The 15494-nt window shown below is 33.7% G+C and overlaps 1 pseudogene; it reads right to left on the bottom strand.

Moving 5' to 3' along the window:
• Window positions 1–432: 432 nt before the first annotated feature.
• Window positions 433–908, bottom strand: LOC129075709 (SUMO-conjugating enzyme UBC9-like; annotated as a pseudogene).
• Between the last annotated feature and the right edge of the window lie 14586 nt (window positions 909–15494).

Raw genomic sequence — 15494 nt, 5'->3', positions numbered from 1 at the left:
AGAAGGATCGAGGTGCGAGAGCAGGGGGACAGATGTATTTCCTTTTCACACAGCCAACTGGAGGCTGTGTGTAGCTTGGCAGTGGGAAGCACACCTGCACCCAGGAGCAAAGGGAATAGCTCTTCAGGGACTCGTAAAAGTATAAAAGTTTTTAATTTTACAGCAGTTGAAATACTGACATCGATATAAAAATAAAAGCAAGTTTTACATAACAATCAAAAATACAAAAGACTGAAGGAAGAGACCCTGTGTGAAAAACGAGGCAATTCAGCAAGTGGAGAACTGTGTACCAGTGGCGGAAATGGAAAATGGCGCCCACTCGCTTCCCCTGGGTGACTAGTAATTGCATAGAGAAATGCTAGATCTGCGAATGTTGTAAACAAGTTCTTGCCGAACCAATCCCTTCCTTTTGATGTTGCCACAGGTCACTGCTTATGAAGGTGCAAACTTCTTGGCTTGTGCTCGAACCCTTTTCTCATATTCCACTCTGTTTTGGCAGTAAATTGTGTAGGCCTCTGCTGGAGCTGGATCTTGGATGTTTGGTTCTTTTAGAAGTTCCTGTATTTCTAGTAAGATCTGCTTACTCATGATGGCTGGCCTCCAGTCCTTGTCTTTCTTGAGGATGGACAGGCATGCAATGCCAGAAGGATACATGTTGGGATGAAGTAATGGTGGTTCAAATTTGCATTTCGGACAAGAGGATGGATGGTCGTCTTTGAAGAGCATCCGTAGTTTACACAAGCCTCCTTCCCAAGGGGTCCCTTTCCTGGAATGGTGCACTGCCAGTTGATGAGGTTCATCTTGCCATCCAGACTTTTTGTTGGGGCAGACACAAAACCAGACGGGTGGTCTTTTTTCCAAGCTTTCTTCTCCTGGGCACGTCTGCTGAGGGCGACCCCAGACATATTCAAAGTCCTAGGGTGGTCTCAGCCAGCCAGGGGCAGGGACTAGGCGGTGGCCCTTCCTTTGTCTCGGGACTTTTCTGATTTTCTTCTTAAAGAAGACCCTGAACATTTCATATAATGCTGGTTTGGTGATAATGTACTCCTCTTTAGCTTTTTCTTGTCTGGGAGGCTCTTTATCTGCCCTCTGATTTTAAATGATGTCTTTGCTGGGCAGAATAGCCCATTTTCAAGTGTTATTATCTGGTGTAAAATTTTACTTTAAGGAAGGGTGCCGTAAATAAAATAGCGTTGAGAACTACTATACTAGGTAACAGAAGATTAATTTTTTTAAGTCTCCATCAGAAATCAGATCAAAAAAATTCAATAAGTCTAGGTAATAGACAAAGCCACAATCTCAGGGGCTTAAAACCATGATATATATTCAGCAGATGGCTGTGCTTCATTTTGTCCACATTTAGAGACCAGCTACAGGACCTCTGTTTACTGTGACAGAATAAACGTGGCAAATCATTCATTGCCCCTTAAAGTCTTTTTCCCAGGGCAGCACTGCTAGGTGCATCTGTTGACTTTTCATCATCCAAGCAAATCACACAGTCATGCCTAATTTCAAGAGGGATGGAATTTTACTCCTACTCTGCACCATGATGGAGGAGAACTGGAAACAAAAGAAAACAGAAGTTAATGACAACAAGAGTCAACTTTATGTAAGAGAGTATGCTGGATCAACACTTGCACTGCTCCTAACCTCATGGAGCTTAGAGGACTGATTAGATTCCATAGCCACAAGATTGGTAGATGTGTAATGTACATTTTCATCATAATATGGATATATAGAAGTGGAACCTCCTAGAATCTAAAAAGTGGAACATTATGGAAAATGAGACTCAAAGTTTATTGATTATATGTGTGATTGTAAAATCTTTGATCTTTCTGTTTCCCAACCTCCTTGTTATAAGTTATAATTAAAGGTAATATTACAAATATTACTATGTTTATAACAATGATTTCAGCTTCCAGAAAGAAAATACTATTTTTTTAAAAGTGCTGTAATTTTTTACAAAATATCAAGTAAAGACATGTTTTAACTTTTTTTAAAACAAGTACTTGATTAGCTTTTTCAAGAGCTGCATTCTTAGATTAACAGTATATCTTAAGCTTAAATTCTCTAAGCCCATAATTATACTCATTATGATTTTCATTTATCAATTACACAGATCTGAACCAAATGAATATATTTTGTTATCTAATCTAAAAAAAGTTGTAAAAGTCATTCAGTCATCAAAATTTCTTCCAACATTTTTCTAATTGCCAATCTTGAAGCAATAAGTGGTGATAAAATTGAGCTATGATAGATATTTTTCTTTTGAATAAATACCTCAGATGAACTTATTACAGTTTTAAGAAAGGGAAGGCTGGTTTTCTCAGACAGTGAAGAAAGAGTACTTCTGCTGGCCAGCAAGTTTGGGCAGAATTTAAAGGTTCAACTTTTCAGATTCATTTGTGTTCACAGACTTTTTTACCTCAATCTTAGTGTTGCATTTCTTCCAATGCAATGCCTAGATCCTAATATTAAAAAACAAACAAAAAAATGACAACGTTGTGCATTTGAGTTATGTTTTAATGCTACAATCAGCCTAATTAGATTTAAGGTCAGACTCAGCTATGCCGGCCTTATAGTTGAAACGAGATAAAACAAACAAACAAACAAAAAAATTATTTAAGGCCATAAAGAAAACTTCCGCTTTCTGATTTTAGAGATGAGAGTTTAGAAGTCTTAGCCTATCTTTGTCTTTTTCAAAGTTCTTCACAACTGTTAGAAGCAGCCAGCAAATAATTGACCTTTCAAAGCTTTTCCCTAAAATAATCCTGATGAATACCATAGATTACTGGCATCACATTTTTCTTTAGCAAAACACACATACACACACACACACATACACACACAAAAACAAACAAAAAAAACAAAAATTACCTGTTAAGTCATCAAGCTCCAATAGGGCAATAATCTGATTCCAAATCCCATGTTAAAATTTCTTTTGTGGATACACCTCTTGTAGATACTAAAACTGCTTTAGTGAGGGTTTAATTAGGAAAAGCTCATCCTAGGTAGTTAAACAGAGAAAACTAATTATGAAAAGATGGAAACACTAGAAAGTCAAACAATGGATTGTAAGGCAACCAAAAATATTAGCAGCAGGAGACCTCTATCATCTTTGGAGTAGGAAAAATCAGAGAGATGTGGTGTGACCGGAATCAGTTTCAACCAATGGAAATTGGAACTATGGTGGAGACAGCCTGATGAGAGCTGGAAAAATGGAGTAGAAATAGAAAATACTGCTTATTTCTCTTTCTCAAATCCTCCAGACTCCTTATTTTATTTCCATTTGCTGAACCCAACTAGAATCCTTTTGGTAAATGATCCTTGAAAAGACAGCTTGAAGAATTCAGTACCTATCAATGCAAATTAGGTTGGTAGAAGCTGACGGAATGGATTAAGAACAAATGGGAAAGTGACAAGCATTCATTGTTGCGACCATTCTTCAAAGATTAGAGGGTAGTAGGGTATTTGGGTTCCAGAGAGATTATTACAACCTTAGAAATGAATTAATTAATTAACTAAATTTACTTTTAATCATTTTACTTCTGGAAAAAAAAGTCTCAAAACTTTCCTTGGTAATCAGTAACATGGTATAAAAAAAGGCTTCTTTTTAATTTATTGAAGCAACATTGGTTAGTAAAATTACATAGGTTTCAGATATACAGTTTTACAGTACATCATCTGTATATTGTATTAAGTGCTCACCACCCAAAGTCAAGTCTCCTCCCATCACCATTCATCACCTCTTTGCCTTCTTTAACCTCCTGCCTCCCCTCTTCTTTCCTTCTGGTAATCACCATACTGAACATACTGTTGTCTGTGTCTATGGCCCCGCAACATCCCTCCCATCTAACAGCTGTCACTTTGTTCTCTATCTCTATGAGTTTGTTTCAGTTTTGTTCGTTTATTTTGTTCTTTAGATTTCACGTATAAGTGGAATCATATGGCATGTGTCTTTCTTTGATTTACTTCACTTAACATAATACTCTCCAGGTCTATCCATGCTGTAGCTAAGGGAAAGATATCCTTCTTTTTTACAGACGAGTAGTATTGCGTTATATAAATGTACCACAGCTTTATTATCCACTCATACAATGTTGGACACTTGGGCTGCTTACAAATCTTAGCTATTGTAAATAATGCTGTAATGAGCACAGGGTGCATATATCCTTTCAAATCAGTGTTTTGGGTTTCTTTGGATATATTCCCCGTAGTGGAATTGCTGGGTCCTAAGGCAGTTCCACTTTGAATTTTTTGTGGTATCTCCATACTACTTTCCACAGTGGCTGCACCAATCTACATTTCTACCAACATTGCAAAAGGGTTCCCCTTTCTCCACATCCTCGACAACACTTGTTTCTTGATTTATTGATGATAGTCATCAATCAAGGCTTCTTGAGTCAGGCTGTTCTTACTTTCATTTCTGATCTTTGATCATTTAAAACTAATATCTTTTGTTCTTTTCAGTTAAGGAAACAAAGGCATTTCATTTTACCCTTGACTTCTTAGAATTAGCACAGTAATACTTTGTATTCCTATCTAATGTATGTGTGATATCTTAAAATCATCAATAAATATTCTGGAGACTCTAATTTCTTCTCTAATGCTTTCCTGTACCATATTTGACTTCAAATACTGTTTCTAAGTTACAGTATCTTCCTCTGCAAAATAGACATCACACGTATAACATTGTTCAAATGGTAGCTTCAATTGGTTTGTAAGCTTTGAAACACAGTACAGGAGAACTACTGAAGCTGAACATAAGCATACCTTATAACTGACAGTTCCATTCCTGGATAATGCTCATTAAAAGATATGTAAAATCAGTATTATTTGTAACAGCTCAAAACTAGAAACTATTCAAATGCCTATTAGTTGTAATACAGATAAACAGATGGATTTATCGACATAATTTTTGTACGACAGTTTTGAATGAATTACCTACAACTATGCAAGTCATTATAGGTGAAAGTAATTGAAAGAAGCTAAACACAAAAGAGCATGTGGTATACAATTACATTTATATAAAATACAAGATAAAATATCTAATCTATGCAAATAAAAATCAGCAGATACTGTCCTTGCTAATACAGGGGTAGTGACTTGAAGGGCACAGAGAGAGGCTTCCATGGTACTGGCCATGGTATGTGTGTTTATCAGAAGTTTACCAAACTGTACGTATTGTTGTGGGTTGAATTTTGTCCCCTCAAAACGTACATGTTGAGGCACTAACCACTAGTACTTCAGAATGTGGGATTTATTTGGAGACAAGGCCTTTAAAAAGGTAATTAAGTTAAAATAAGGCCATTAGGATGGACCCTAATCAAATCTGACTGGTGCCATTATAAGAAGAGAAGATTAGGTCATACAAACACTAGAGCAAATGTGCACAGAGGAAAGGTCATACGAAGGTACCATGAGGAGGCCAAGCAGGAAGGCCTCAGAAGACGCAAAAACCTGTTAACACTATCATCTTGGACTTCTAACCTCCAGAACTGTGAGAAAATGAACTTCTGTTGTCTAAGCCACCCAGTCTATCTATGGTGTTTTGTTATGACAGCCCTAGCAAACTAATACATGTGTGTATTATTCTTTATGTATATTATCCTACATTATTTTTTAAATTTATTACAACATGTATATCTCTTACTATATAATACTCAGCAAAGACTAGTGCAATGCTCTCTAACCATTTAGCAAAGCACAAAGAATCTCCCTAGTGGAATAAATAAAGATTATAAATAGCCTCACTTTCATTTCTATTAGATTTAGTTTCTAAATATGTTTTTACATCAAACTATCAAAAATATTTTAAAGAAAAGTAAATGAGAGTCCATTGGTTTTTAGAGTTTTGGTATATTTGGAAATGTGAATGAGTCACTATAGACTTGGTTGATAATAAGTTTAAAATCTTGTATAATACTGTCTATTTACAACTTCTGTTCTCCACTATAGGAATATCAATTGCCTTCCAAAATATCCTTGAAATTTTCACATTGTCATTTGAACTACCATGACATGAAACGCTTTAGGCACCTTGAATTAGAGCATAGTAAATATAAGTGCAGGGTGTTTGTGAGAAGACAGAATCTACTGTGAGCCTTGTAGTATAATACAGTCAGTTTATTAGAAAGGCCAATAAAGTGAGTCCAAAAAAATGAAATAATTTATAAAGTACCATGAAATATGTCCCTGGAAATTATATTCCTCTGAGCCCTACTTTAATTCCTAATAAAATTATGGCATTAACAATTTTGTATTGGGACTGTTAAATAGGTTTAAAATATCATGAGTAAAACTTGATAGTCTTTTACTAGAATTACAAAATGAAGCTGATAGAAAAATAACATTTTTATCCTTATTTAGGAAGTCACTTGATCTATCTCAGGGAAAATTCCCTGATTTCATTTTAGACCAAGGGAAGTATGCACCATCCAAAGCACCATTAACTAATAATTAACCCTCTGCTGGTTTTATTTTCATCTTATGTGGTCAGATCCATGTGATACTAAAACAAGTTTTTATTTCATTTGCTGAACTGTATGGTTCTTGCATAAATTAAAGAGTTCAAGCCAAATAGGTATTTAAATCAACTACCAAATGGCAGTGTGCGTCACTCATAAATTGTGTAGTTTACTTTTCCCTCTGATGGTGAGAAGCTGCTGAAAATATCTGTCAGGACTGCTCTAAAAGTATCTTGGTTGGTGTGGCTCAGTGGACTGAGTTTCAGCCTACAAACCAAAGGGCAGCCAGTTCCATTCCTAATCAGGGCATATGCCTGGGTTGCGAGCCAGGTCCCTGAGTGGGGGTGTGTGAGAGGCAACCACACATTGATGTTTCTCTCCCTCTCTTTGTGAAGGTTCATCTAATATCCCTCTGGCCCTCTTCAATTCATGCCTGAGACACATGAGACCATCATTTTCTTAACAGGCATTTTTTTAAAAGGTAAAACCAAAGAGTATATTCATAGCAATGAATTTATGACTTTTAATTTCAAAAGTTAAGCTTCAGACATAATATAAAAAAATTAGAATAATACATGATCAGGTAGAATTAGACTGCTTATTCTTCCTCTATGTTTTAGTCTGGAACAGTGAAAATCTGGCAAGAGTTTTGCTAACCATCATACCAGATCACAAATAACTGAGAGAATTGTAAAGGCAAAGAGTATTCTCCATCTTGCATTGGGGTGGGAGAGCAGACAGGTTTTCCTTTACAATCTATAATTGATCTAGTCACTGTAATGTCTACTATGTACTGTGCATTGTGCTGAAAATCTACATGCAATATCTTTAATTTATAAAGCAGCATGTGTTCAGAATAAATAAGCATCTTGCCTGCTTTCCTAGCATCCAACTGATAAGTCTGGAATTTGAACCTTGCTATTCTGTCTTTAAAACTCATGATGAGAAAATATATGAGGGAGGTATTTAAAAATAAACAGTATATGGGGGTTTGGAAAAGATCACTTTGGATTCAGTTCTAACAAGTGGGTAAGACAGAAAATTCAAATTGAAGAAACTAAATGTCAAGCACTTAATACTCATTAAGAAATGTTAGATCTCTAAGAGCTGACTTTGAAAATAAATAGATAATTGTTATCTTGAAGGTAAAAATCACATTTTGCTCTACGTTTTCTGATACTTTTTGGATATTACATGTGCTTGTGTGATGAATCACCAGGCTATGCATATTTGGTTGGAATATATACTTATAAAATGCTCTGTTCAGAGAAACTAGATATAAGGGGAAAATATTAATGTTCCCCTTCCTTGGGATAAAATATTATTCTTATTGCTAGAAATGAGGATATGTCCTTTAGTTGTGTGGTCCTCTGAGAAACTTCACACACTTCCAGCAATATGCTTCATTTACTTCTGTGTGTGCTTATAATGGCATTTATCTTAACCTACCCTGTTAGGTGTCATTATCTTCTATGTTATACTTTTGCTATCTCGTTTATATCCCCAGTATGTAGCAGAATGTCTTCTATATAGTAAATACTGAAAACGTCCAGAATACCTATGTCCTGTACTTTTTTAAACCACTCTTTCATATTTGTAAATTATAGCCTGTGGGGGAGGGGTCACTGAGCATAAATCTCTACTCCTGCTTGAAATGAAAATGTATCTAGAAGAGGGAATGAATGAATTTGCTGAGGCTTAAGAGAGTCAGGTACAAAAGAGGAAGGGAAATTGCGGTAATCCTGCCAAGGCAGGGAACTCCATTTGGAGCCACAAAGGGGATGAGCTAAACATTGGAAAGTCACAGCACACTGCCTACTTTACAAATAAAGCAACCAGAGTTTAGAAAGTAGAAATATCTAGCTCAAAGTTACTAAGTTAATTAAAGAAAAGGCCCTCTTAGGGCATATCAAATATTGTCCAGGATAGATTATATGTTAGACCACAAAACAAATCTTAATAAATTTAAGATTGAAATCGTATCTAGCATCTTTTCTACCACATTGTTTGATATTCTTGCAAATCTCTTGAATTTTCTGTTTAATAGAAAATGAATAGCCTTTCATGTCTGCTTCTTCAGTCTTTTGCAAAATCTCATATCATATGGTCTCTAGAAAACTCCATTATGCATTCATAGAAAATAAAAGAGCAAATTATATTTTAGTATTTTTATGAAATTAGTTTTGACTTTTATAAGCCATCTGAAAAATTTTGAGCCTCCAAAGAAACTTAGACTTCACTTTAAGAACTACTTCTGTAGCAGATATTTTTAATAATTTTCTGGCACTTCTCATTGCTTGTGTAGAAGGCTATGGCCAAAATTTTGTTTTTGTCCTGTAGCTGGGTTTTTTCATAGTTAAATCCTTTATAAGATTTTTTTTTTGTACTTGAATTTTGGTAATTTCACCAAGATATGTTTTGTTGTTTTTATTCATTATCAACTTATCATTTACTAAGTTCTGTCCTTTTCGATGACAATTAAATGTCCTCTTTCAGTCAAGGCAACTATTCCTTTATTTTTAAATATTATTCCTGTACCATTTGTACTTTTTTTAAGGACATAATTCTGTCAGATCTTCTTAGTATTTCCTAATTATTTTGATTTAATCTAATTTTTTCTGATGATCTTTTAAATTTTCTATTGTAGTATTTTTCTCTTTGAGTCTGTCATTTATAATTGACTTTGTATACACTCCATTTCTCTTTGATTAGGATGTGTGTTTCACTTTTGTAATGACAATGTTGTAATCTATAGTTTAATGAGTACTACCCTCTGTTGCCATGTTTGATGTCATCCTGTTATTTTATTAACTCCTCTCTGAACAATATTTTATGAAATCAAAGGGTATCTGGTTTTCAATGATTTTAAGAATATAGGGTATTTTTTTTGTAAAATGTCTTTTTTCCTGAAACAACAGAAAAACTGTCTGGTATTGTTTTTTCCAGTGGCCTTTCATTTATGATCAATCTTCTTTTTCTGTTAGTTTATAGAAATAGATATCATAATGAATTCTTATGCTTATTATTCATTACAAATGGGAGAATTTTTTTAACCACTTTATTGAGGTCTGCTTGACATGTATGCATTTAATGTCTAAAATTCAGTGAATGAAGGGATTAGTAGAAATCTATGGAACCATAATGACCAAGGTCATAAACATGTCTATCACCTGCCCCAAATTCATTCTACCCTAGATATTAATACCATTATTTTTTCTGTGTGGTAAGAACACCTACAATAAGATCTATTCTTATAGAAAATTTTATGTATGTAATACAGTATTGTTAGCTATAGCCACAGTGCTGAATGGTAGATCTCCAAAATATATTTATTGTGCATAACTGAAACTTCGTACCCTTTGACCATCGCCCCCTATGTCTGCCTTCCCTCAGCCCATGGTAGTCATCATTCTATTTTCTGCTTCTATGAATTTGACTATTTTAGATTCAACATATAAGTGAGATTATATGATGTTGTCCTTCTGTGTCAGATTATTTCACTTTTAATAATGTCAGCCAAGTCCATCTGTGTTGATTCATTGGCTGGGTTCCTTTCTCTTTAAGGTTGAATAATATTCCATTTATCATTACTATTACTTTCTATGTATTATGTACCTTACCATACTAAGGCAATATATAATAAGCCCACAGCTAACATCATACTCAGTAGGAAAGCTTTCCTTCTGAGGTCAGAAATAAGACCAAGACATCTAGTCTGGCTACCTCTGTTTAATTAATTTTATATATATATTAAAAATTAATTTTAATTTAGATACAAGCATATAAATTAATATGTAAATTGATTATATATCTATATATTTATTATATCTATATATTATAATCAGTATATTGATATTAATATATTAATATATTTAATATATTTTCATATAATACATTTTATATAATATATAATTAATATAATTAATATAATTTGTTTTATATTAATAACAAATTAATATATAAATTTTATATATAATGAATCATTATCTAAAGAGTTTTTTTTAAGACTGTCTGTAGAAGTCTCAGCTTTCAACTTAGTAGCTATTTTTGCTATTTCCCTATACCTACTCTCCCATGTCCCTATTCCTTATATCCAAAAAAATAGTTTCTTCAGACATTGCAGAAACCAATTTTATGAAAATTTCTAGCCTGCTAGAGATCAATGTGAACTATATTATTATATTTATAAGGTCACATACACTGCCTGCGTGTTTTTGTTTTTACAAAAACTGTCTCACTCTCCCGCCTGTATCTTAAGAGCAAGAATTATGGTTATACACATGTGAAGTCTACAAATACTGCAATTATTAAAGTATAGTATCATCCTCTAATATAACATGTCTTCTAAGTTCATGGCCAATGAGAAAATTAGCTATCTACTGAGTTTAGAAAACTACATAGCTCAAGGGCAAAATCTTGGCCACTGTCTGTTTTTATAAAGATTTATTGGTACACACCGCATTGTCCATGGCTGTGTTTCTTTTACAACAGCATAAATGAGTAATTGTGACAGACCCTATGGAGAGCAAATCTTGTAGGATTCACTATTTGGCCCTTTACAGGAAAAAAAATAATTGTTGTCCTGATCTATAAGAAGAAAGTAAAACAAAACATGAAACTACACAAAGACTATTTTTTTAATCTGTTGAGCTCTAAAAATGTGTATATCTAAAAGAGAAGAACACCTCCAGATTTGGAAAAAAACTTTACTTTAGTACTTCCTCATTTATAAATCATTTAGGCAAAGATTCTAAGTATCCTGAGTGAAGATACATTTACATTGGCATTGTATTTGAACAGAATTTTATGAAAAAATAGAATATAAATAAGAAATAAAATGTGCAAATGTATCTGAGGTTGAAATGAATTGGTGAGCTCTGAAACATCCATCATAAATAATTCTCCGTATAAAAATTAAAAATAGCTAAATGGCACAGCATCTTACAAATATGATGATATATCTGAGATTTAACTTGCCAGTGTCTTTTAACAGACAAAAGTAAAATCTATTTCAGATGGAATACATTATTTTCCTAAAATAAATAATAGAATGGGATTTTATTTTTAACATAAAAGGAATTTCATGGAAATGACAAAATAAGCCCGCTGCTTAAAAGAAGCAGAACATTTATTTTGGCACTCTTCAGAGATTAATTTATATTTCCTCCATGTAAAAAACAGAATAACAAAGTAAAATTCACTTATACTAGACAGCCAAGCATTATACACAAAATTTACAAACACAAAACAACAGAATGTTTTTTTTAATTCCAATATGTGGGTATGGATTACAATTGAGCTTCTAACGGAAGGCAACTTCTAGTTCATCAAAAAGCTTTTTTTTTTATGTACTTTTTCCATTATCATTTAGTCCCTTCACACCCCCTCCCACCACTGCAATCACCACACTGTTGTCCATGTCCAGTTGTTGTCCTTTCTGCTTGTTGCTCAAGGCTTCACACCTTACCCTCTTCCTCAACTGTCATCCTGCTCTCCATCTATGTCTGTCTCTAGTTTGCTTGTTAGTTCAGTTTATTCATTAGATTAGATTCCACATATGAGTGGAAACATATGGTATTTGCCTTTCTATGACTGGCTTATTTCTGTCAGCATAATGTTCTCCAGGTCTATCCAGACTGTAGCAAAGGGTAAAATTTTCTTCTTTTTTTACAGTCAAGTAGTATTTCATTGTGTAAATATCCCACAATTGTTTTATCTATTCATCTACTGATGGACACTTCGGCTGCTTACATATCTTGATGATTGCAAATAATGCAATGAACATAAGGGTGCTTGTGTTTTTTTGGATTAGTATATTAGGATCCTTTGGATAAATTCTCAGATGTGGGATCACTGGGTCAAAAGGCAGATCCATAAAGAGCCCAGAAATAAACCCACACTTTTACAGTCAATTAAATTTGACAAAGGAAGCAAGCACATACAATGGGCTAAAGATACTTCATTCAATAAATGGTGTTGTGAAAATTGGACATATGTGCAGGAAAATGAAACTAGAAACAACCTTCTATGTCACACACAAGAATAGATTCAAATGGATTAGAGACTTAAATGTTAGTCCCCAAACCATAAAAATCATAGAAGAAAACATAGGCAGTAAAATCTTGTACATTGCTCATATCAATATTTTATCTGATATATTACCTCAGGCAAGGGAAACAAAAGAAAAAATAAACAAATGAGACTATGTCAAAATAAAAGGTTTTTGCACAGCAAAGAACATCATTAAAAAAATAAAGACAAGTCATGGAATGGGAGAACATATTCCCCGATATATGTGATATGAGTTTCATATCCAAAATTTAAAAAGAACTTATAAAACTCAACACCAAAAAAAAAATCCTAAAACATCCAATTTAAAAGTTCAGGGCAAAGGACCTGAATAGACATTTCTCCAAAGAGGACATACAGATGGCCAATGGACAGATGAAAAGATGCTGAATGTCACTGATCATCAGAGAAATGTAAATCAAAACCACAATGAGCTATCACCTCACATGGGTCAGAATGGCTATCAATAAATCAACAAACAGCAATTTTTGGTGAAGATGTGGAGAAGGGGAACGCTTTTACACTGTTGGTGGGAATGCAGATTGGTGCAGCCACTGTGGAAGGCAGTATGGAGATACTTCAAACAATTTAAAATGTATTAGAAGTCTTTTAAATAGTAATCTGAGATCAAAACTCTGAACTGTTGGGGTGCAAATATATATTTGAACATATTTAGTGTAATTGACAATGCTATTACCACAAGTTGAAATTACAGAAAAATTTTCAAATTGAATGTATGAAATTAATAACTATCTACCTGTGTGTTAGGATACATCATTCTCTTCTAAGTTACAGAAATCCAATTCAAACTGTTCTAAGCAAAAAAAAAAAAAAAAAAAAAAAGCTATTTAAAGTAATAAGAAATACATTGGAATTCGGATGATATCATCAGAATTCAGATTTTTCTCCAAACTTGTCTCTTCTTTGTGTCTTAGCTTCATTTGCCCCCATCATGCGCAACTGTGGTCCCTGGCAACCCCAGGCTTATTGCTCCTCTTTCCCAGCAGTGCAATAAAAATTTCTGGATTATTATAATTCAAATTCCTAAAGCATAAACAATTTTAAAAACTCCCTACTGGCTAAAGACTGACAAATTCCAATGTTCATGGGACTGACAATTAGTAGAACCATTGTGGACAGCAATTTGTCAATATCTGAGAGGGAAGCAGTATGAAAGCATGAATAAAACTTTTGAAATTACATACTGTCCTAAATGGAAGAAACTTTAGCCAAAATATCTAATTTCTTTAATGTAATCTAAGGATATAATCAGAATTAAAATATTTTACTCATCAAAAAGTTAATCAAATCCTATTGATCATTAGATGAAAGGGATTCAAGTGTGCTATTACTGTTTTCCAGAGTCATGCATATAAAAGCTTAAAGCCATCTAAAAACATGCAAAATATTTTTAAGGTCATAAAAATAAATAATATAATCATCTAAAATAAAAATGTTAATATCCTTATAAAAACCTTATTAATAATTTTATAAATTGAAAACTACCTAAATATTCACTATGAACACTTTAAATTGTGGAACATACTTCCAAAAAAATATAGCAATAAATATTTTTCTTTTCATTTTTCATATTATATTTTGGTGCATTTATTTTGCATTTATTTATTATATGTATAAATGTATACATTACAATATTTTTGCCTTTTTATTCAGTTCTGTAGTTATTTCTTTCATAGTCCTCCTTCCTTCTTGTGATTTTTTTTCTTACTCTTCCTGCATTCCTTTGTACTACTGAGTTTATCAAGTGGTTTCATAGGAATTCTTTTTTATTTAGCATTAGATTATATTCAGAGGATTTTTTTTTTAGTTTAGTAAGTACTTTTTCCAGCATCTTTTCTCATACCCACAGCACTTTTCACTTATGGGTCTTATGTTGTTTTGTTTTACTTGCCTCCTTACATATCATCAGTCAAGAAAACATGTTACACTATTCATCTTATCAGTCAGGACTCATTGTTTGCTAACAGAAAGAATAAAGTGTTTTGTTTGTTTTTAATCTCAGTCTCTATTCCTTTGTGTGGTGATCTTTTTCAAATCTACAGCTGGCGTGCAAATTGATGTTTTTTATTTTATCTTTTTGTCTTTAACAAGATTTCATCAGTTTTGTCTCTGTTCAGGTGGCATTTTACTCCTGTCTTAATATTTTTTGCACATACAGACAAATGAATTGAGTGACAAACTACTGTTTTACCACGCTGTCCTAGCAAAGTCTTCACATAACAGCTCTTAAATAAAGTCATATTCCTCTGGTGCCTGTATTTCTTAGAACATCCTAAACTACCCAATGGTTCATTGTACCACTTAACAACCACCAATAAAACTACTTAACAAGTAGTTTTCTGGGGTTGTTTGTTTTAATTTGAAGTCTTGCCCTATATGCAGTAATCACTTCAACGAGGGTTGAAAATAACAATATAAAGTGCTCTCCATCCTCACCAAACAGTAATTGAGGGGTAGAAGGAAATACTTTGTGTCCCTAAGTCAGAAATTACGTCCCAACACTGTGCCTTATTTCCAGGCAATCTATGTATATTAATCTGTTTTGCTATGACAGAAAAAAACACAATATCTCAGTGGCTTGATAACTCAGTTGCTTGCTCCTTGGTTTTTTGGTCATCTGGTTGCTCTGCTTCAGGTCTCTTCTATGTGCCTCCCAACCTCCATGTACCTGTGATATATCCCCCATGGAACTGAGAGGAGTGCAAAAGAATAAGTAGAAACAGTATATTTCTCAAAATCTTGGCTCGGAAATGGTACACTGTCACATCTGTCCACATCCCATTGACCAAAGCAAGTTACATAGCCAAATTCAAAATAAATGGGACAGAAAAATATGCCCATTCTAGTGAGAGCTACCTACTGCAGAGTCAAATAGGAAAGTATATCAATTAACTCTATTGAAGGAACTGAAAAATTGGTAATAAAATTAGCAACATC

The sequence above is a fragment of the Pteronotus mesoamericanus genome, unplaced genomic scaffold (assembly GCF_021234165.1).
Source record: "Pteronotus mesoamericanus isolate MK-2021 breed Mesoamerican mustached bat unplaced genomic scaffold, CSHL_Meso_final contig_56, whole genome shotgun sequence".
Classification (NCBI taxonomy): domain Eukaryota; kingdom Metazoa; phylum Chordata; class Mammalia; order Chiroptera; family Mormoopidae; genus Pteronotus; species Pteronotus mesoamericanus.
Note: the sequence above shows the minus strand (reverse complement) of the source record. Positions and strands in the feature narration are given on the sequence as shown.